The sequence below is a fragment of the Mastigoproctus giganteus genome, chromosome 7 (genome assembly GCF_048544385.1).
Source record: "Mastigoproctus giganteus isolate SK-2022 chromosome 7, ASM4854438v1, whole genome shotgun sequence".
In the NCBI taxonomy this organism is placed as follows: Eukaryota; Metazoa; Arthropoda; class Arachnida; order Uropygi; family Thelyphonidae; genus Mastigoproctus; species Mastigoproctus giganteus.
In genome coordinates, this window is record NC_143581.1 from 4,242,560 (window position 1) to 4,257,940 (window position 15,381).

Genomic DNA, 15,381 nt, shown 5'->3' on the forward strand with positions numbered 1-15,381 from the left:
TGCGCATATGTAAAAGTTGTCATTTACTTCAAGACACTGCTTACCAAAATGACATCCTGTCAGATAAAAGCAGAAAGGCAAATGCCACCATCAACAACTATTATGGCTCTTTTAGTAAAACTGTTCTACCAGAATAATAGTAACACTAATGCAGCACTACGTGAATGTTGGAAAGTTAAATGTTTGCATAGAGGACCCTTGACGTCAGTGTGGCTTCGAAAACTAATAAAGAAATTTGATGTGACCGGCATTAGGTGTAATTCTAGGCAGGGGACGACCACATATCGGAATGGAGGTAGTGGATGAAGTGGCGGTTGTAATAGCCTCCAGGTCAGAATACGAAACACTACCAGACAGTAGTGCCAGAGGTGTGTGTAAAGAGACTTGAACCTTCCTTGGTCTACTGTATGTAAAGTGCTTCGAATAATTTTACGCTAGTTCCTGTACATGATTCACTTAGTGCAAGAACAAAAGTCTTGTGATCAGCAACAACGAATAGACTTTGCTCTATGATTTCTGGCTCGTATGGAACTTGATGATACGTGGACTTGAATGATCTTGTGGTCTGATGAGGCACATTTTGGTCTTAATGGGGCTGTAAATGCACAAAGCTGCCGAATATGTGGAACTTCTCATCCATTTGCTGTGCATGAAAGAATACTACAAAGTTCATACATTACAGTATGGTGTAGATTCACAGCAGAGTTCATAAACGGACCATTTTTCTTTGAAGAGCCGACACCTCATGGCCTCATATACGGTACTGTGCACAGTACTGTGCTCTTCTAAGAGATCACATTATTCCCGCTCTACAAGAAAGGCAATGCTTGGAAGCTGTAGTGTTCATATGCAAGATTGTACCCCTCCCCACATTGGTCAACAAGTGAAGGAACTGCTCCATTCAACATTCGGTAATGATCGCATCATTTCTAGAGACTATCCGCAGTTCTGGCCAGCCCGATCACCAGATCTCACACCCTGTGAAATTTCTGGCTATGAGGATACCTGGAAGACAGAGTTTACCATGGCAGCATGCAGACACTTGTCGAACTTGAGAGCATCAGGTTTGTAGTGACCCCAACCAACCCACTAGTTATATATATAAATATTTATATGTATCTATGGTATATTAGGCTATCCATACCAGGGCTAGATTTATATATAACTAATGGGTTGGTTGGGGTCACTACAAACCTGATTTTCTCAAGTAGTATCAAAATTAATTATAAAAAGTAATAATATATAAATAAATAAAGTACACACACATATATATACATACATACAAAAATTCAATAGATATAGCATAAAATGGCCTATCACGACAGATTAAAATTCAAAAACAAAATTGGCAGTCAATATCTGCAACATTCACAATAGGTAACAGTGTCGGTCACAGGGCTGTATTTTGTCACCTCACCTTTTTAATCTTTATGTTGAAGATATCATGCGCGAAGTTTTGGAAGATTTAGAGACTGGTATCAAAATTGGAGGACTGAAGATAAACAACCTTCGTTATGCAGATAACGAACTGTGCTCATTTAATTCTAAGGATCATCTTAAAAAAATCTGAGGAGAGTATTAAGCAATTAAGAAAAAAGGATTATTTCTGAATGTGTGTAAAACTAAAATTATGGTGATTGGCAATAATCTTGATTCCAATAAAGTGAAGGTTTAATGGGAAAGATATCGAAGAAGTTGATGAATTTGATTACGTAGGGGCAAGAATAAAAAAAAAATAGTGACTGCTCAAACGATTTAAGGAGACAACAGGCAATTGCTAAACATAGGTTGCTGATCTGATAAAATTATGGAGAGATCATGATCTGCCCCTAAAGACGAAGCTGAGAATCATTGATTCGTTAATTTTTCCAGTTGCCACTTATGGATGTGAAGGATGGAATCTGAAAAGAGTTGACAGGAAGAAAATTGAGGCATTTGAAATGCGTTGTTACAGGAGAATACTGCGTATTTCTTAATTGGATCGAAGAACAAATGAGTGGGTATTGAATAAAATTGGCAGGCCTAAAATTCTTCTTCATAGCATGAACAAAAGAAAACTCAAGTTTTTTGGTCATATAGTAAAGAAGGGAAAACCTTCTGTTGAAGAATATAATGGAAGGAAAAACCGAAGGGAAGAGGTGCAGAGGAAGACCTGCAACTAGGTAAAAGGATGGGATCAGTGAACTTCTGGGCATGACACTTTGCGATGCTGCTGGAATAACACACGATCGATGCAGTTGGAGGAATTTGTTGGTGGCCACAACAGCTCCTCAGGGAGCTATGTGACTGAAAGAAGATCTGCAACATACAAAGGACCCTATTAGCCTCTATATAAAGCAAAGCTAATAATAATCATAATTCCATATTTACAAAATACAAAATCTAAAATACCAAAAAGTTACCAAAGTTTACCAGTAATTTCGGTATTTTTTGGTATTTTAGATTTTGTATTTTGTAAATATAGAATTATTATAATTATTATTAGCTTTGCTTTATATAGAGGCTGATAGGATCCTTTGTATGTTGCAGATATTCACTGCCAATTTTGTTTTTGAATTTTAATCTGTCGTGATAGATACAATTTTATGCTATATCTATTGAATTTGTATATTCTCAGGCAAATGTGATGTCATATCATTTCTGATGGCATTAATCTGTTCTGACTAGTAATTTTATCTGTTTTAAATAAAAAAATAAATATATTTTTAAATTAACACACACGCACAGTGGTATATCTTTGTACCCATGTGAGTTGAAATTACTGTAAATGTAAACTTTCAATTTAGAAAGGCAAAATTTAGAATTAAAATTATTAGTTGTTGACAGTTATTTGTTCTGATGTGTACTCTGCTGTCTATAACTATTCTCTCTCTCTCTCTCTCTCTCTCTCTCTCTCTCTCTCTCTCTCTCTCTCATTTGTGTGATAAATATATACCAGTTAGCTGAGTGTTAAGCAGTGCTTGTACCTTATAGACTGCAGTACCGCCTATAGTGCTGATGTATGCTATAAAACCACTGCCTGCTACTGCCAACGACAAAAGCCAGCACCATTCATCTTTCATTCCTTGGTAAAAAAATGCAATCAAAAAATGTCTCTATTTCTGATCCAATGTGGATTATTATTATTGTTGTTGTTTCAAAAGCTGAAAGTGAAAAGTGAACTGGAATGCCTACAATCCTGTTGGGCCATGTGTTACTGGGGTCACCAGCCGAAAACAGTGTGAACTAATGTTACAAGCCACAAATTTGAGAGGAGTGCCCTTCATGATACTTCACATACCTGACCACAGCTATATCAGGATACACTGTATTCTTAATAATGCATTCAACCAGCAAAAAGCCCATAAGGAAAAGATTGCCCTTATGGGTTACGTGTCCTAAAATTTTTTTTTTCTTTTTTTTTTTATGTAAATCCCAAACACGAGAGGTGTTAGACTCTATAGTACTTAGTACCGTGCTTGGGTTGGAATTTGAGAAGACGAAAGACGATATTTGTTGACATCAGACTTGAACTTCTGTAGACTGTAATTTTCAGGAAATACATATGAAGGAAGGTTGTTCTAGAAAACAGCAATTGAGTGAATAAACGAGGAAGATGAAAAGTTGGTTCTGTGAGTTTGAAGTTGGACAATAAATGGATGTTGGTTGGTGGTGGCACGTGTTTGGACTGTTTTAAAAGAGAGAGCGGGAATTATAGAAGCCAATTAAGAAGAACAGTGCCCATGGAAGTATCTATAGAAGAGGCATGCAGCAGAAACAGTACGTCTATGAGATAGCAAGTGCAGAGACTCTGTTAGAGATGAGTCATTAATTAACCTAACTGCCCTCTTCTGAATGGAATCAAGAAGCCTGAGAGAGAGGTTTTGGGGGCACCTCCCCAGATGTGGGAACAATATTCCATGGCAGGGCGGATTTGCGATTTATACAGAGTGAGCAGCTGTTTGGAAGAAAAGTAACGCCAAGAGCGAAAGAGAAAACCAAGTTTTCTCTTCATAGGGCTGATTTGCGATTTGTACAGAGTCAACAGCTGTTTGGAAGAAAAGTAACGCTGAGAGTGAAAGAGAAAACCAAGTTTTTTTAGATGCAGAGCAAGCAATATTCGTAATGTGCTTATGCCAAGAGAGATTAGAAGTCGGTAATCCCCAATAGAGATATATCATCTTGCCTATAAATCAGAGTGTCACCAAAGATAAGCTAGGAGCAGAAGAGTCCATTTCGCAAGATATAAGACAAGACTGCGTTTTAGAAGGATTAAAATCAACTACGTTGTCTTTTACCCACTGGAGAATTACCTGGAGATCGGCATTTAAGGAATTGGTAGCAGATTTTCGAGAAGTTGAAGCTGATTGAGCAGGACAAGGTTTCTCAAAATGGAAAGTGGAATGCAATGTGCTATCATCGGCAAAACTATGGATAGGATTTCCAGTCAATGGAAGAAGGTCATTAATATACAACAGAAAAAGAACTGAACCTTGGGGGACACTGGCATTAGTGGAGAAGTTAGAAGACAGAGAGCCATCTACCATCACCCTCAATGAGCGATCAGAGAGAAAACTGGATAACCAATTACTAAAAACAGTTGGCAAACCATAAGATGGAAGCTTGTTTAGAAGACCTTTATGCCAAACACGATCGAAAGCCTTTGAGATGTCAAGAGCAACTACTTGTGTTTCACCAAACCTTTCCATTGAATTAGTCCATAAATGGGTAACATAAGCCAGAATATCACCAGTGGATCGCCACTGACGGAATCAATACTGGCGATCGTTGATCAGACGGAAGGTTTCTAGGTAGTTTAAAATTTGGCAGATAATTGATTTCTCCATTACTTTAGAAAGAGTAGAAGTAATTGCAATGGGACAATAATTGGATGGGAGGAATTTGTCACCCTTTTTAGGAACTGGCTGGATAAGAGCAAATTTCCAAGCAGAAGGAAAAACACCTTTGGAATAAGAAAGTGAAAAAAGGCGCAAAGAATCGGAGTAAGTTCAGGAGCACGGGTTTTGAGAACAAATGGAGAAATACCATCGGGACCTGGAGCTTTCTTAGCATCAAGATTCGTCAAAATCCTTCTGACATCCTTTTGACGGAAGACCACAGGAGGCATTGAATGGAGCGTGTTGGGAATAGTGGGAGGTGTTTTACCAAGATCGGTAATGCACGAGTTGAAAGAAAAATGGGATGCTAGCAGGTCAGCTCTATCCTTGGCTGAAGTGACAACAGAACCATCTGGTTTGAACAGAGGTGGGAGCAGAGATGGGCAAAAGTTGCGGCCAATAGCTTTGGCAAGAGACCAGAATGCTCGGCTACCATTAGGGCAAGAAGCAAGTTTTCTACTCTTAGCCTGTTCAGACTCTAGTTTGGACTGGTTAATAACTGCTTTACAATTGTTGCGAGCTTTGGTGTAGGCAGAAAATGAAACTGAAGAATTAGAAACAAGCCAATTACAATATGCAACATTCTTCTCTTGAACAGTCTTAGCACATTTATTGGAAAACCAAGGTTTAGATAAAGGGCGAGATTTTAAAGTGGAGTGTGGGATAAAGGATTCCATTCCTGCAAGAATAATTTCACTGACACGATCTGAGCAAACGTTGACATCAGAAGTTTTGAAACAGTAATCCGACCAAGGAAAAGAAGAAAAGAAGTCTCGCAGATCATCCCATTTTGCATTCTTGTAATGCGAAACAACACGAGGTTGGGAATAGCCATGAGATAAAGATTCCGTTGGAGAAGAGACAATCACCGAGTTGTGATCTGAAGTACCTAAAGGACCTCTCACTTCGACCGTGTACTTAGAAGGGTTGTTTGTGAGAAAAAGATCAAACGTATTGGCTGTATGATTAGGATTGTCCGGTATTCTTGTAGGTAAATGAACAATCTGTGCAAGATCATTAGTAATTACAAAAGCCTCAGCATCTCGACCAGCTGGAGTTGTGAACATTAAAATCACCAAGGAAAATTACGTCACTGTTAGAAAAGTTGGACTGGAGAAAGTCAAGTTGCAAAGAGAGGAAGTCAAAGAGCTTCAAGTGATTAGTGGAGTTGGGAGAACAGTAGAGACAACAGATGAATTTGACACAATGAGGTAGAGAGATTTTAAGCCAGAGAAGATCAAAGAGAGAGATTCCAAATTGCCAAATTTCTGACAGGGAAACGGACATATGCATACAGCGAATAATTTGGGCATCTGAGATGAGCAGTAGTTGAATCAACCGATAACTGAGATTCTGTCAGAAAAAGTACATGGGGTTTGGCAGACTGCAAGTGGAAATGGACATCGTTGAGATTAGAATTGAGACCACGTATATTTGTGAAATGAATTAGGAAGTGCTTGGGAGGTTTAGATCTTTTCGCAGATAAGCTTGCTCTATTAGTTTGACAATTCATGGTGTATTCAATAGTAAGAAAGTGGGTGGGACATGCTGTATGAAGTAATGAAATTTTTGGATATGGCGTACACATGGTAAGAATATACCCAGATCCTTGACATAACGTGGCCTCGACAATGCTCCCCGCATACACACACACTACTCGGACTCCCTCCAGTCACTATATGGCAGAGTAGAGGTAGCAAGATTATACACTAGCTGATCCAGAAGCCTCCTAGAGAGTTACGAATAGGTTCGGTCCGGTGTACTAACTAGCGGCCGGCCTGCGAACACCGTTTTAGAACTGTACCCTCGAAATGTGAGGAATATTGGATCTCACTACGATGTTCATCATAACCTCAAAAGTCATCAATCATACTGCATGATGGAAGAGATGGGGAAGGGTTGACCGGAACTTAGCTCTAGAGACTAAACATGGGTTCCACCACTTCAAGCCTCCAATAAGCAAAGTGGTGGCATTGCACCGGTTGATGAGTCATCTACCACTCCACCTTCATACCTCTTCCCAAGAAACCTGGATCCCTGGAATGCTCTGATTATAGAATATTCTTATAGAATCATTAGCTTTATGAGTCATACTTCTAAGATTCCCTTGAAAATAATTTGCCATACAAACTCACAGCAGAAATAAACCCAGTCCAAAGTGGATTCATGAAAAACAGCAGAACCAGAGAAGGAATCGTTAACTTAAGGATGATAATTGAGAAATATCTGGGAAAATAAAAGGCATTTATATCTGTCTTGTAGACTATAAAAAAGCTTTGAACTCAGTAGACCATGAAAAGATGATTCAGTCTCTACAAAAAATAGGAATTGATTGTTGTGATGGTAAAGACATAAGAATTATAACTAATCTATACTGGGAATAGTCAGCTTCCATCAGAAATGATGGAGAATATTCAGATGAGTTTCCAATACTAAAGGGAGTGCATCGGGGATGCATCCTATCCTTTTTAACATTTATACCGAAGATAGAAGACTTAATGGGCCTTACCATAGCAGAAACTAGAATTAATAACCTAAGATATGCAAATTACACCGTTCTTCTGAGATAAAGCAAAACAGACTTAAAAGCCATCATTGACAAGGTAAAAAGCTCCAGTGAAAGATTTGGTCTATGTTTTAATGAAAAGAAATTCAAATAATGTGCATCTCAAACAAAGAGGGAGAGAATAAAATTAAAGTAAATTTTACAATACATAAACTCTAACGTCTACCTAGAATATCTAATCGCTGATGACAGGAAAACCTTACAAGAGATCAAAAGAAGAACTGAAATAGCAAAAAAGGCCTTTATGGACATGAGAAAGATCTTAACATCAAGGGAATACACCTAGAGACCAGGATAAGGTTAACAAATTTTTGGAAGTTACGACTCCCGGCATTAGCAGCAATATTGTTGAACATATTGCAATCGATAAGAAATAGCGCAACATATATATCTCAAAATGATAGCGCAAGGTATAACATAAAACTAGATAATGTGATATGAAGCACTGTATTGGGAATCAGATTAGTATAGTATTATCAATTATTCAAAAATATTTATTAATCTTATTAAATTCCATTGTTAATTAAACTGTATTTAAATGGAAATCATGCCCCAGACAAGAGCTGCGAAGCAAAGATCACAGACTAGCGAGAGTGCTCTGACTCGGGGGGAGACACGAAGGGGGCCATTCTCCAACACATCAGTCTCCAAAAATATGTGGAATGTTTGCTTAACTTTCTAAAACGGAACAAGATCTAGAGGATATCTAGCCAAGTAGGATGTCTTTGTGTGTGTGCTAGATGACTAGTATCAAGAAATTAGGTGCCAACTCATTGTTCTGATGGGCATCTATGAGAGCTTGAGGTGTAGGGTAAATGCCCTCAAAAAGAAATTAATATGAGGGGCCCATCAAGCTCTCAGCTGCCCAGCTCAATGGCAGAGCTGACTCCTCTGTATCAGGCAATCTCCAAGGCAGAATGCACTGATCCCAAAGGAACTAGTTATTGTTGGTGACTCTCTTGTCAGGGAGACAAGGAAATATAATATGCAAGAAGGATAGTGGAACGGGACCAGGGTATGTCTGCGAGGGGCAAAAGTTGATGACATTGTAGAGCAGATCATCTTTTAAGGGCACAAAAGGCGATATTGTTGTACACATTAGCACTAATGGTAGGAGACTGGCGGAATTACTTAACAAGTACAGGTCACTGTTGAAAAAAATCTGTGAATTAGAGTTGAACCCTGAGAAGGTGTCTGCAATTCTGCCCACAATAGTAGGGAATATATGATTAGAGCCTTGCCGATCATTAGCACTAATGGTAGGAGACTGGCGGAATTACTTAACAAGTACAGGTCACTGTTGAAAAAAATCTGTGAATTAGAGTTGAACCCTGAGAAGGTGGCTGCTATTCTGCCCACAATAGTAGGGAATATATAATTAGAGCCTTGCCGATCAATTCATCCTGAAGAGATTGTGCAAGGTTCATGGGGTAGAATTTTTTTCAGTGTGGTCTTTGCTTGCTAACAGGAGAGAGGCAGCTTCTACAGGAATGGGATACACTTAAATAGAAAGGGTGCAAGAATATTTGCTGATGCTATCGAGGCACTGTTAGATGGGTCGGAAAACTGCTAGCTTGGGGGAGATTTACAGACTGAAAGAGTAACAGTAGCCACAGGCAGAGGCAAAAGTGATTCTTGCACTGCTTCTATTGGAATGAACAGCAGCCTGGAAAGCAAGGCAATGGAGATTTCCAGGAGTTGTGAACAAATAAATACATGGACTGTGTTAAGGCAACTAAGAGTAGAAACAAGTGCATGTATACTTGCATATACACCAATGCTAGGAGTATAGTTAATAAATTTGATGAGCTTGACATCAAAGGCTGATATCGTTGCGATATCAGAGACATGGTGTCACTCAAATATAATCAGTGCAGAATCGGAATTTGGGAAATACAATGTGTACAGAAAGGATAGACAGGGCAGGAAGGGAGGAGGGGTTATTATGCTGTTAATTATGAAATACATGAAATCTAAGGAAGTGCATCCAGTTGTCACAGGTGGACAATGCAGTGTTGAGTCTATTAGTGTGACATGAACACTGGAAAGGAAAAATGAGAGTATGCATGTATTATAGGCCTAATGAATCTGATCAGTATAATGAGCAATTGTGCAGAGAAATAGAGTGGGCCAGTAAATCAGAATGTGTTATAATGTGAGATTTTAACTTTCCAGATATTGACTGGAACTTGTGGGTTGGTCAGTTGCACACTAGCAAGACTTTTGGATTTATTGGATGACTGTTTTCTATTGCAGCATGTTCAAGAGGCAACCAGAGGGAGTAATACTCTTGATCTGATTATCAGCAGTGATTATTCATGCATTAAGAATTTGCAGATAAAGGAACCACTGGGTGACAGTGATCACAATGTACTGATATGGAAATTACTTAAAGATGTAACTACCATCAAGGGTAAAGGGAAGGGCTTTTGCTTTGTTAAAGGTGACTACAGAGGTCTCAGACAGTTTTTAAATTCTGTACAGTGGGATCGTTGCATTCTAAATGGAAGCCTTCAAGGACTTAATCTTGGAGGCTATTAGGCTTTTCATACCAACTAAGAAATACTGTTCAAGGTTCAGGCCTAAATGGATGTCAGATGAATTAATGAGGCTCATGGCAGAGAAGAAAAATGTATGGGAAGCTTATCAGGTGACACGGAAGCCTGTGCAGATATAAGCTTGTCTGTAATCAAGTCAAAAAGGAGGTTATGCAGGCGAAGGCAGATTACGAGAAATCGTTGGCAAAGGATGCAAAGGGTAACAGCAAAGAGTTCTTTACTTATGTAAACTCTAGAAGGAAAGGGATGAATCAGATTGGACTACTTGACATAGATGGGTTGTCTGTTGATGATCATTCTCAGGTAGCTGATAAACTGAATGAGTATTTTGCATCTACATTCACACATGAGTTATTCAATGAGGGGAATGCCAGAAGTTTATCAAACTCGATTTTTTAGTAACTGAGAGCAAAGTGGAGGAGAAATTGTTGAAGTTAAACATAAGGAAGGCACCTGGGGTGGATGGGATCTATCCAATTATATTAAAGGAGACAGCAAAGAATGTAAGCAAACCCTTAGCCATAATTATGAGAGCTTCCTTGGACTCAGGGGAGGTCCCCATGGACTGGAGGTGTACAAATGTATCATGAATTCACAAAGGGGTTTCAAAAGTGACACAAGTAACTATAGACCTGTTAGTTAAACTTGTGTTCCAGAGACAGTAATGGAGTCGCTGGTTAAAGAAGCATGGCAGGATCATCTAGACAAAACTACAGTAATAATTAAGACACAGCATGGGTTTGTTAAAGGGAGGTCTTGTCTGACCAATTTGATTGGATACTATGATGCGGTCATAAAGGAACTGAATGTCAAAAATAATTTTGATATCATATACTTGGATTTCAGGAAAGCTTTTGATACTGTTGCTCATGGAAGATTGCTGTACAAATTGGAGAGGTATGGCATTAAAGGTAAGTTGCTACAATGGATAAAGGGATGGTTTAGTGGGAGATGACAGAAAGTGGTAATCAATGGACACTGCCTTCTCTTCTTGGACAAATGTTATTAGTGGAGTTCCCCAGTGTTCGGTGCTGGGCCCATTGTTGTTTTGTGTATACATCAATGATATTGATGAAGGTATATCAGGATTAATGTCCAAGTTTGCAGATGATACAAAGGTTGGCAGGGTTGTTAACAACAGTAAAGACAGTATGCTACTCCGACTGGATCTAAACAAGTTGGGCAAATGGGCTGAGAAGTGGCAACCGAAGTTTAACATTGACAAATGCAAAGAACTGCATATGTCTAGCAATAACCCAAGTGTGGTACTACACTCAGGAAAGTGAAAAAGACCTGGGGGTAATTTTGCAGCAAAATATGAAATTTGCTGAGCAGTGCATACAGGCTGCCAGGGCAGGTCATGGCATCTTCACTGATATGATATATAGGAATTTTGCAAGCAGGGACAGGGAGGTGATTATCCTGTTGTACAAGGCAGTGGTCCAACTGCACCTAGAGTACTGTGTACAGGTCTGGAGGCCTCATTTTAGGAAGGATGTAGAGTTGCTAGAATGAGTCCAATCAAGAGCAACAAAGTTGGTGAGGGGAACAAAGGGGTTCTCTTACCAAGAAAGGCTTAAATTTTTGCAAATTGCAGTGCCTTGAGAGTTAGGCACCTGTGAGTTGATCTGATTGACGTGTATAGGACCTTGAATGGGTTGAGCAAGCTGAATGCTGATGGGATGATTCTTTCTCTTCCTCAGATTAAGAACCTGAGGGAGCATAGATTCAAATTGAGGAGAGACAGTTGTAGAATAGATGTGTTGAAATTTGCTCTTAAGCAGTGGGTGGTTGATTGGTGAAACAGACGTCCAACTTTTGTTAGGTGCTTCCGTTGCCAGGTGGGAAAGAACAGCAGTGCGTAGCACACGCTTCTTGATTAGACCAGGGTTCGAGCCCGTCACCACCAAATACGGAGAATGCGAAAAGGTCAGGGAATGACCACCGCATATCCCGGAGCAATATGGCCTTACTTGCTAATGCTCCTAAAAACCAAATAACAAACAAACAAACCATCTTTTGTTGTGGAAGTTGATTGCCTAAATAAATGTTTGGCTGAGCTGGACAGGAATTTGGAACAAATGGAGGGGTGAAATGGGAGAGGTTTTTTTTTGGCTGATGCTCCATAAGCTTGTTTTCTTGCATCGTATACCTCTAGTAAACCTAAAAATGCTGTGTGTGTGTGTGTGTGTGTGTGTGTGTGTGTGTGTGTGTGTGTGTGTGTGTGTGTGTGTGTGTGTGTGTGTGTGTGTGTGTGTGTGTGTGTGTGTGTGTGATCAACTCACTTAAATGGATCTGAAATATGTACTATTACAAATTATCCCGAGAAACAAATTAAGGCATTTCAAATGTCGCTCTTAAGGAGAATCATGAGAATGTCTTGGACACGAAGAAGAAAGTCAAATGCAGAAGTGCAGGCTTTAAAAACAACAAATAAAAGAGAACTCGTGGACATCATTAAGCAAAGGAAAACACGTTATCTCGGTCACCTCCTGAGAAATGACTCTATACTAAAAAAAAAAAAAGTTGGAAGCAATGGTATAGGGAAAGAGGAGTAAAGGACGACAGAGAAAGACCTGGATAACTAACATTGAGGAATGGACTAATCTTTCTTATGAAGTTTGTGCAAGAGAAACACTGATGCGTAGCTGGTAGAGACACATGGTAGTCAACCACCATGATGGAGACGACACATGAAGAAGTTGTAATTTAATATATTAACAATAAAATAGCTTTGGAAATTTACCAAAAATGAAAGTCAGTTATGAATTTGTATTATGTATATATATTTTATATCATGTTTTATACAAAAATTCCTAAGCAGAAATATATAACAAAAATATAGCTTATTTTCTAAAAAGAATTGTTATTCATTTATTTTGTTTAACCATACCCACAAACACAAATCACCATGTTGTTATTAGCATTAGCATTAGTATAGGCATTTGATGCAAGAAAGCAAGCTTATGCAGCTTCAGCCAAAAAAAAAAAAAAAACCCACTTCCACTTCACCCCTCTGTTCGTTCAAAATACCTGTCCAGCTGAGCCTTAAACTTATTTAGGCTATCAACCTCCACCACAAGGGATGGAAGTCTGTTCCACCAACCAACCAACCAACCACCCGCTGGCTAAAGGCAAATTTCCGCACGTCTATCCTACATCTGTCTTTCCTCAATTTGAATTTATGCCCTCTCAGGTGATTTTTCTGAGCTAGAGGAAGAATCCCATCAGCATTGAGCATGCTTAAACCATTCAAGGCTTTATACACCTCTATCAGATCACCTCGCTGGTGCCTAGTCTCCAGACACTGTAATTTGCAAAACTTAAGCCTTTCTTCGTAAGAGCACCCCTTTGTTCCATTCACTAATCTTGTTGCCCTTCTCTGTACTCGTTCCAGCAGCTCTACATCCTTCTTGAAATGAGGCCTCCAGACCTGTATACAGTACTCTAGGTGTGGCCTGACCATTGCCTTATACAATAGAATAATCACCTCCTTATCCCTGCTGGAAAAATTCCTGTATATCATTGACAATACTCCATGAGCTACTCTTGCAGCCCGTCTGCACTGCTCAGAGAACTTCATATCTGCCTGCACAACCACCCCCAAGTCCCTTTCATTCTCTACCACTGTCAGTGTAGTACCACAGAGTTGATACATTGCTCTGGGGTTGCTGTTTCCCATGTGTAGTACTTTACATTTGTCAATGTTAAACTTCATTTGCCACCTCTCAGCCCATCTGCTCAACCTTTCCAGATCCTGTTGCAGCAGCATAGTGTCAGTAGTGTCCTTGACAACCCTGCCAACCTTTGTATCGTCTGCATACTTGGACATTAAGCCCGATATACCATCATCAATATCATTTATAAATACAGAAAACAATAATGGACCCAACACTGAGCCCTGAGGGACTCCACTAATAACATCAGTCCACGATGGGCAGTGTCCATTGATTACCACTCTCTGTCTTCTCCCCCCAAACCACCCCTTTATCCATAGCAGCAATTTGCCTCCAATGTCAAAAGCCTTTCTACGATCCAAGTATATAATATCAAAGTTATTCCCTGCATCCAGTTCTTTTGTGACTGCATCATAGTATCCAATCAAGTTGGTCAGGCAAGACTTCCCCTTAACAAAACCATGCTGTGTCTGAGCTATAACTGAAGTCGTGTCTAAATGATCCTGCAGTGCTTCTTTAACCAGTGCCTCCATTAATTTTCCTGGAACAGAAGTTAAGCTCACAGGTCTATAATTACTTGTGTCAGCCTTTGATCCTCCTTTGTGAATTGGGGTCACATTTGCACATTTCCAGTCTATGGGTACCTCCCCTGAGTCCAAGGAAGCTCTCATAATTATGGCTAAGGGTTTGCTTACTTCCTTTGCTGCCTCCTTTAATATAACTGGATAGATCCCATCCACCCCGGGTGCCCTTCTTGTGTTTATCTTCAACAGTTTCTCCTCCACTTTACTCCCAGTTATTTCAAGATTCTGTAGCTTACTGCTAGAGTTGAATACACCTCTGGCATTCCCCTCACTGAATAACTCCTCGTGTGTGAATGTCGATGGAAAATATTCATTTAGTTTGTTAGCTACCTGAGCAGAATCATCAACAGTTGACCCATCAATATCAAGTGGACCAATCTGATTCATCCCCTTCCTTCTAGAGTTTACATAAGTAAAGAACTCTTTGCTGTTTTTCTTTGCATCCCTTGCCAAGGATTTCTCGTAATCTGCCTTCGCCTGCCTAACCTCCTTTGTAACTTGGTTGCATATCAACTTGTATCTATCATAGGCTTCTGTGTCATGTGTTAATTTGTAAGTATCCCATGCATTTTTCTTCTCTGCCATATGCCTTAGTTCATCTGACATCCATTTTGGCCTAAACCTTGAACAATATTTCTTAGTTGGTATGTAAAGCCTAGTATCTTCCAAGATAAGTTCTTTGAATGCTTCCCATTTTGAATTTGCTGTTGGTAACATCATCAGTTGGTCCCACTGTAATGAATTTAAATACTGTCTCAGTCCATCGTAGTCGCCTTTACGGAAGCAATAACCCTTCCCTTTACCCCTAATGGTAGTTACCTCTTTGAGTAAATCCCACTTCAGCACACTGTTATCACAGCCACCTAGTGGTTCATTTATCTGCAGATTCTTAATGCATGAAGAATCACTGCTGATAATCAAATCAAGAGTATTACTCCTTCTAGTTGCCTCCCGAACATGCTGATGTAGAAAACAATCATCCAATAAATCCACAAAAGCCCTGCTAGTGTGTGAGTAACCAGCCCCCAAATTCCAGTCAATATCTGGGAAATTAAAATCTCCCATTATAAGACTCTCTGATTTACTGGCCCACTCTATTTCCCTGTACAGTTCCTTATT

The 15,381-nt window shown here is 39.5% G+C and overlaps 1 protein-coding gene across 1 annotated transcript in view; it reads left to right on the forward strand.

The window, feature by feature from the left end:
- LOC150082442 (transcription initiation factor TFIID subunit 4B-like) overlaps positions 1 to 15,381 on the forward strand; it is a 341,032-nt gene that overhangs the window by 230,319 nt on the left and 95,332 nt on the right. The gene's annotated exons all lie outside the window — the stretch shown is intronic.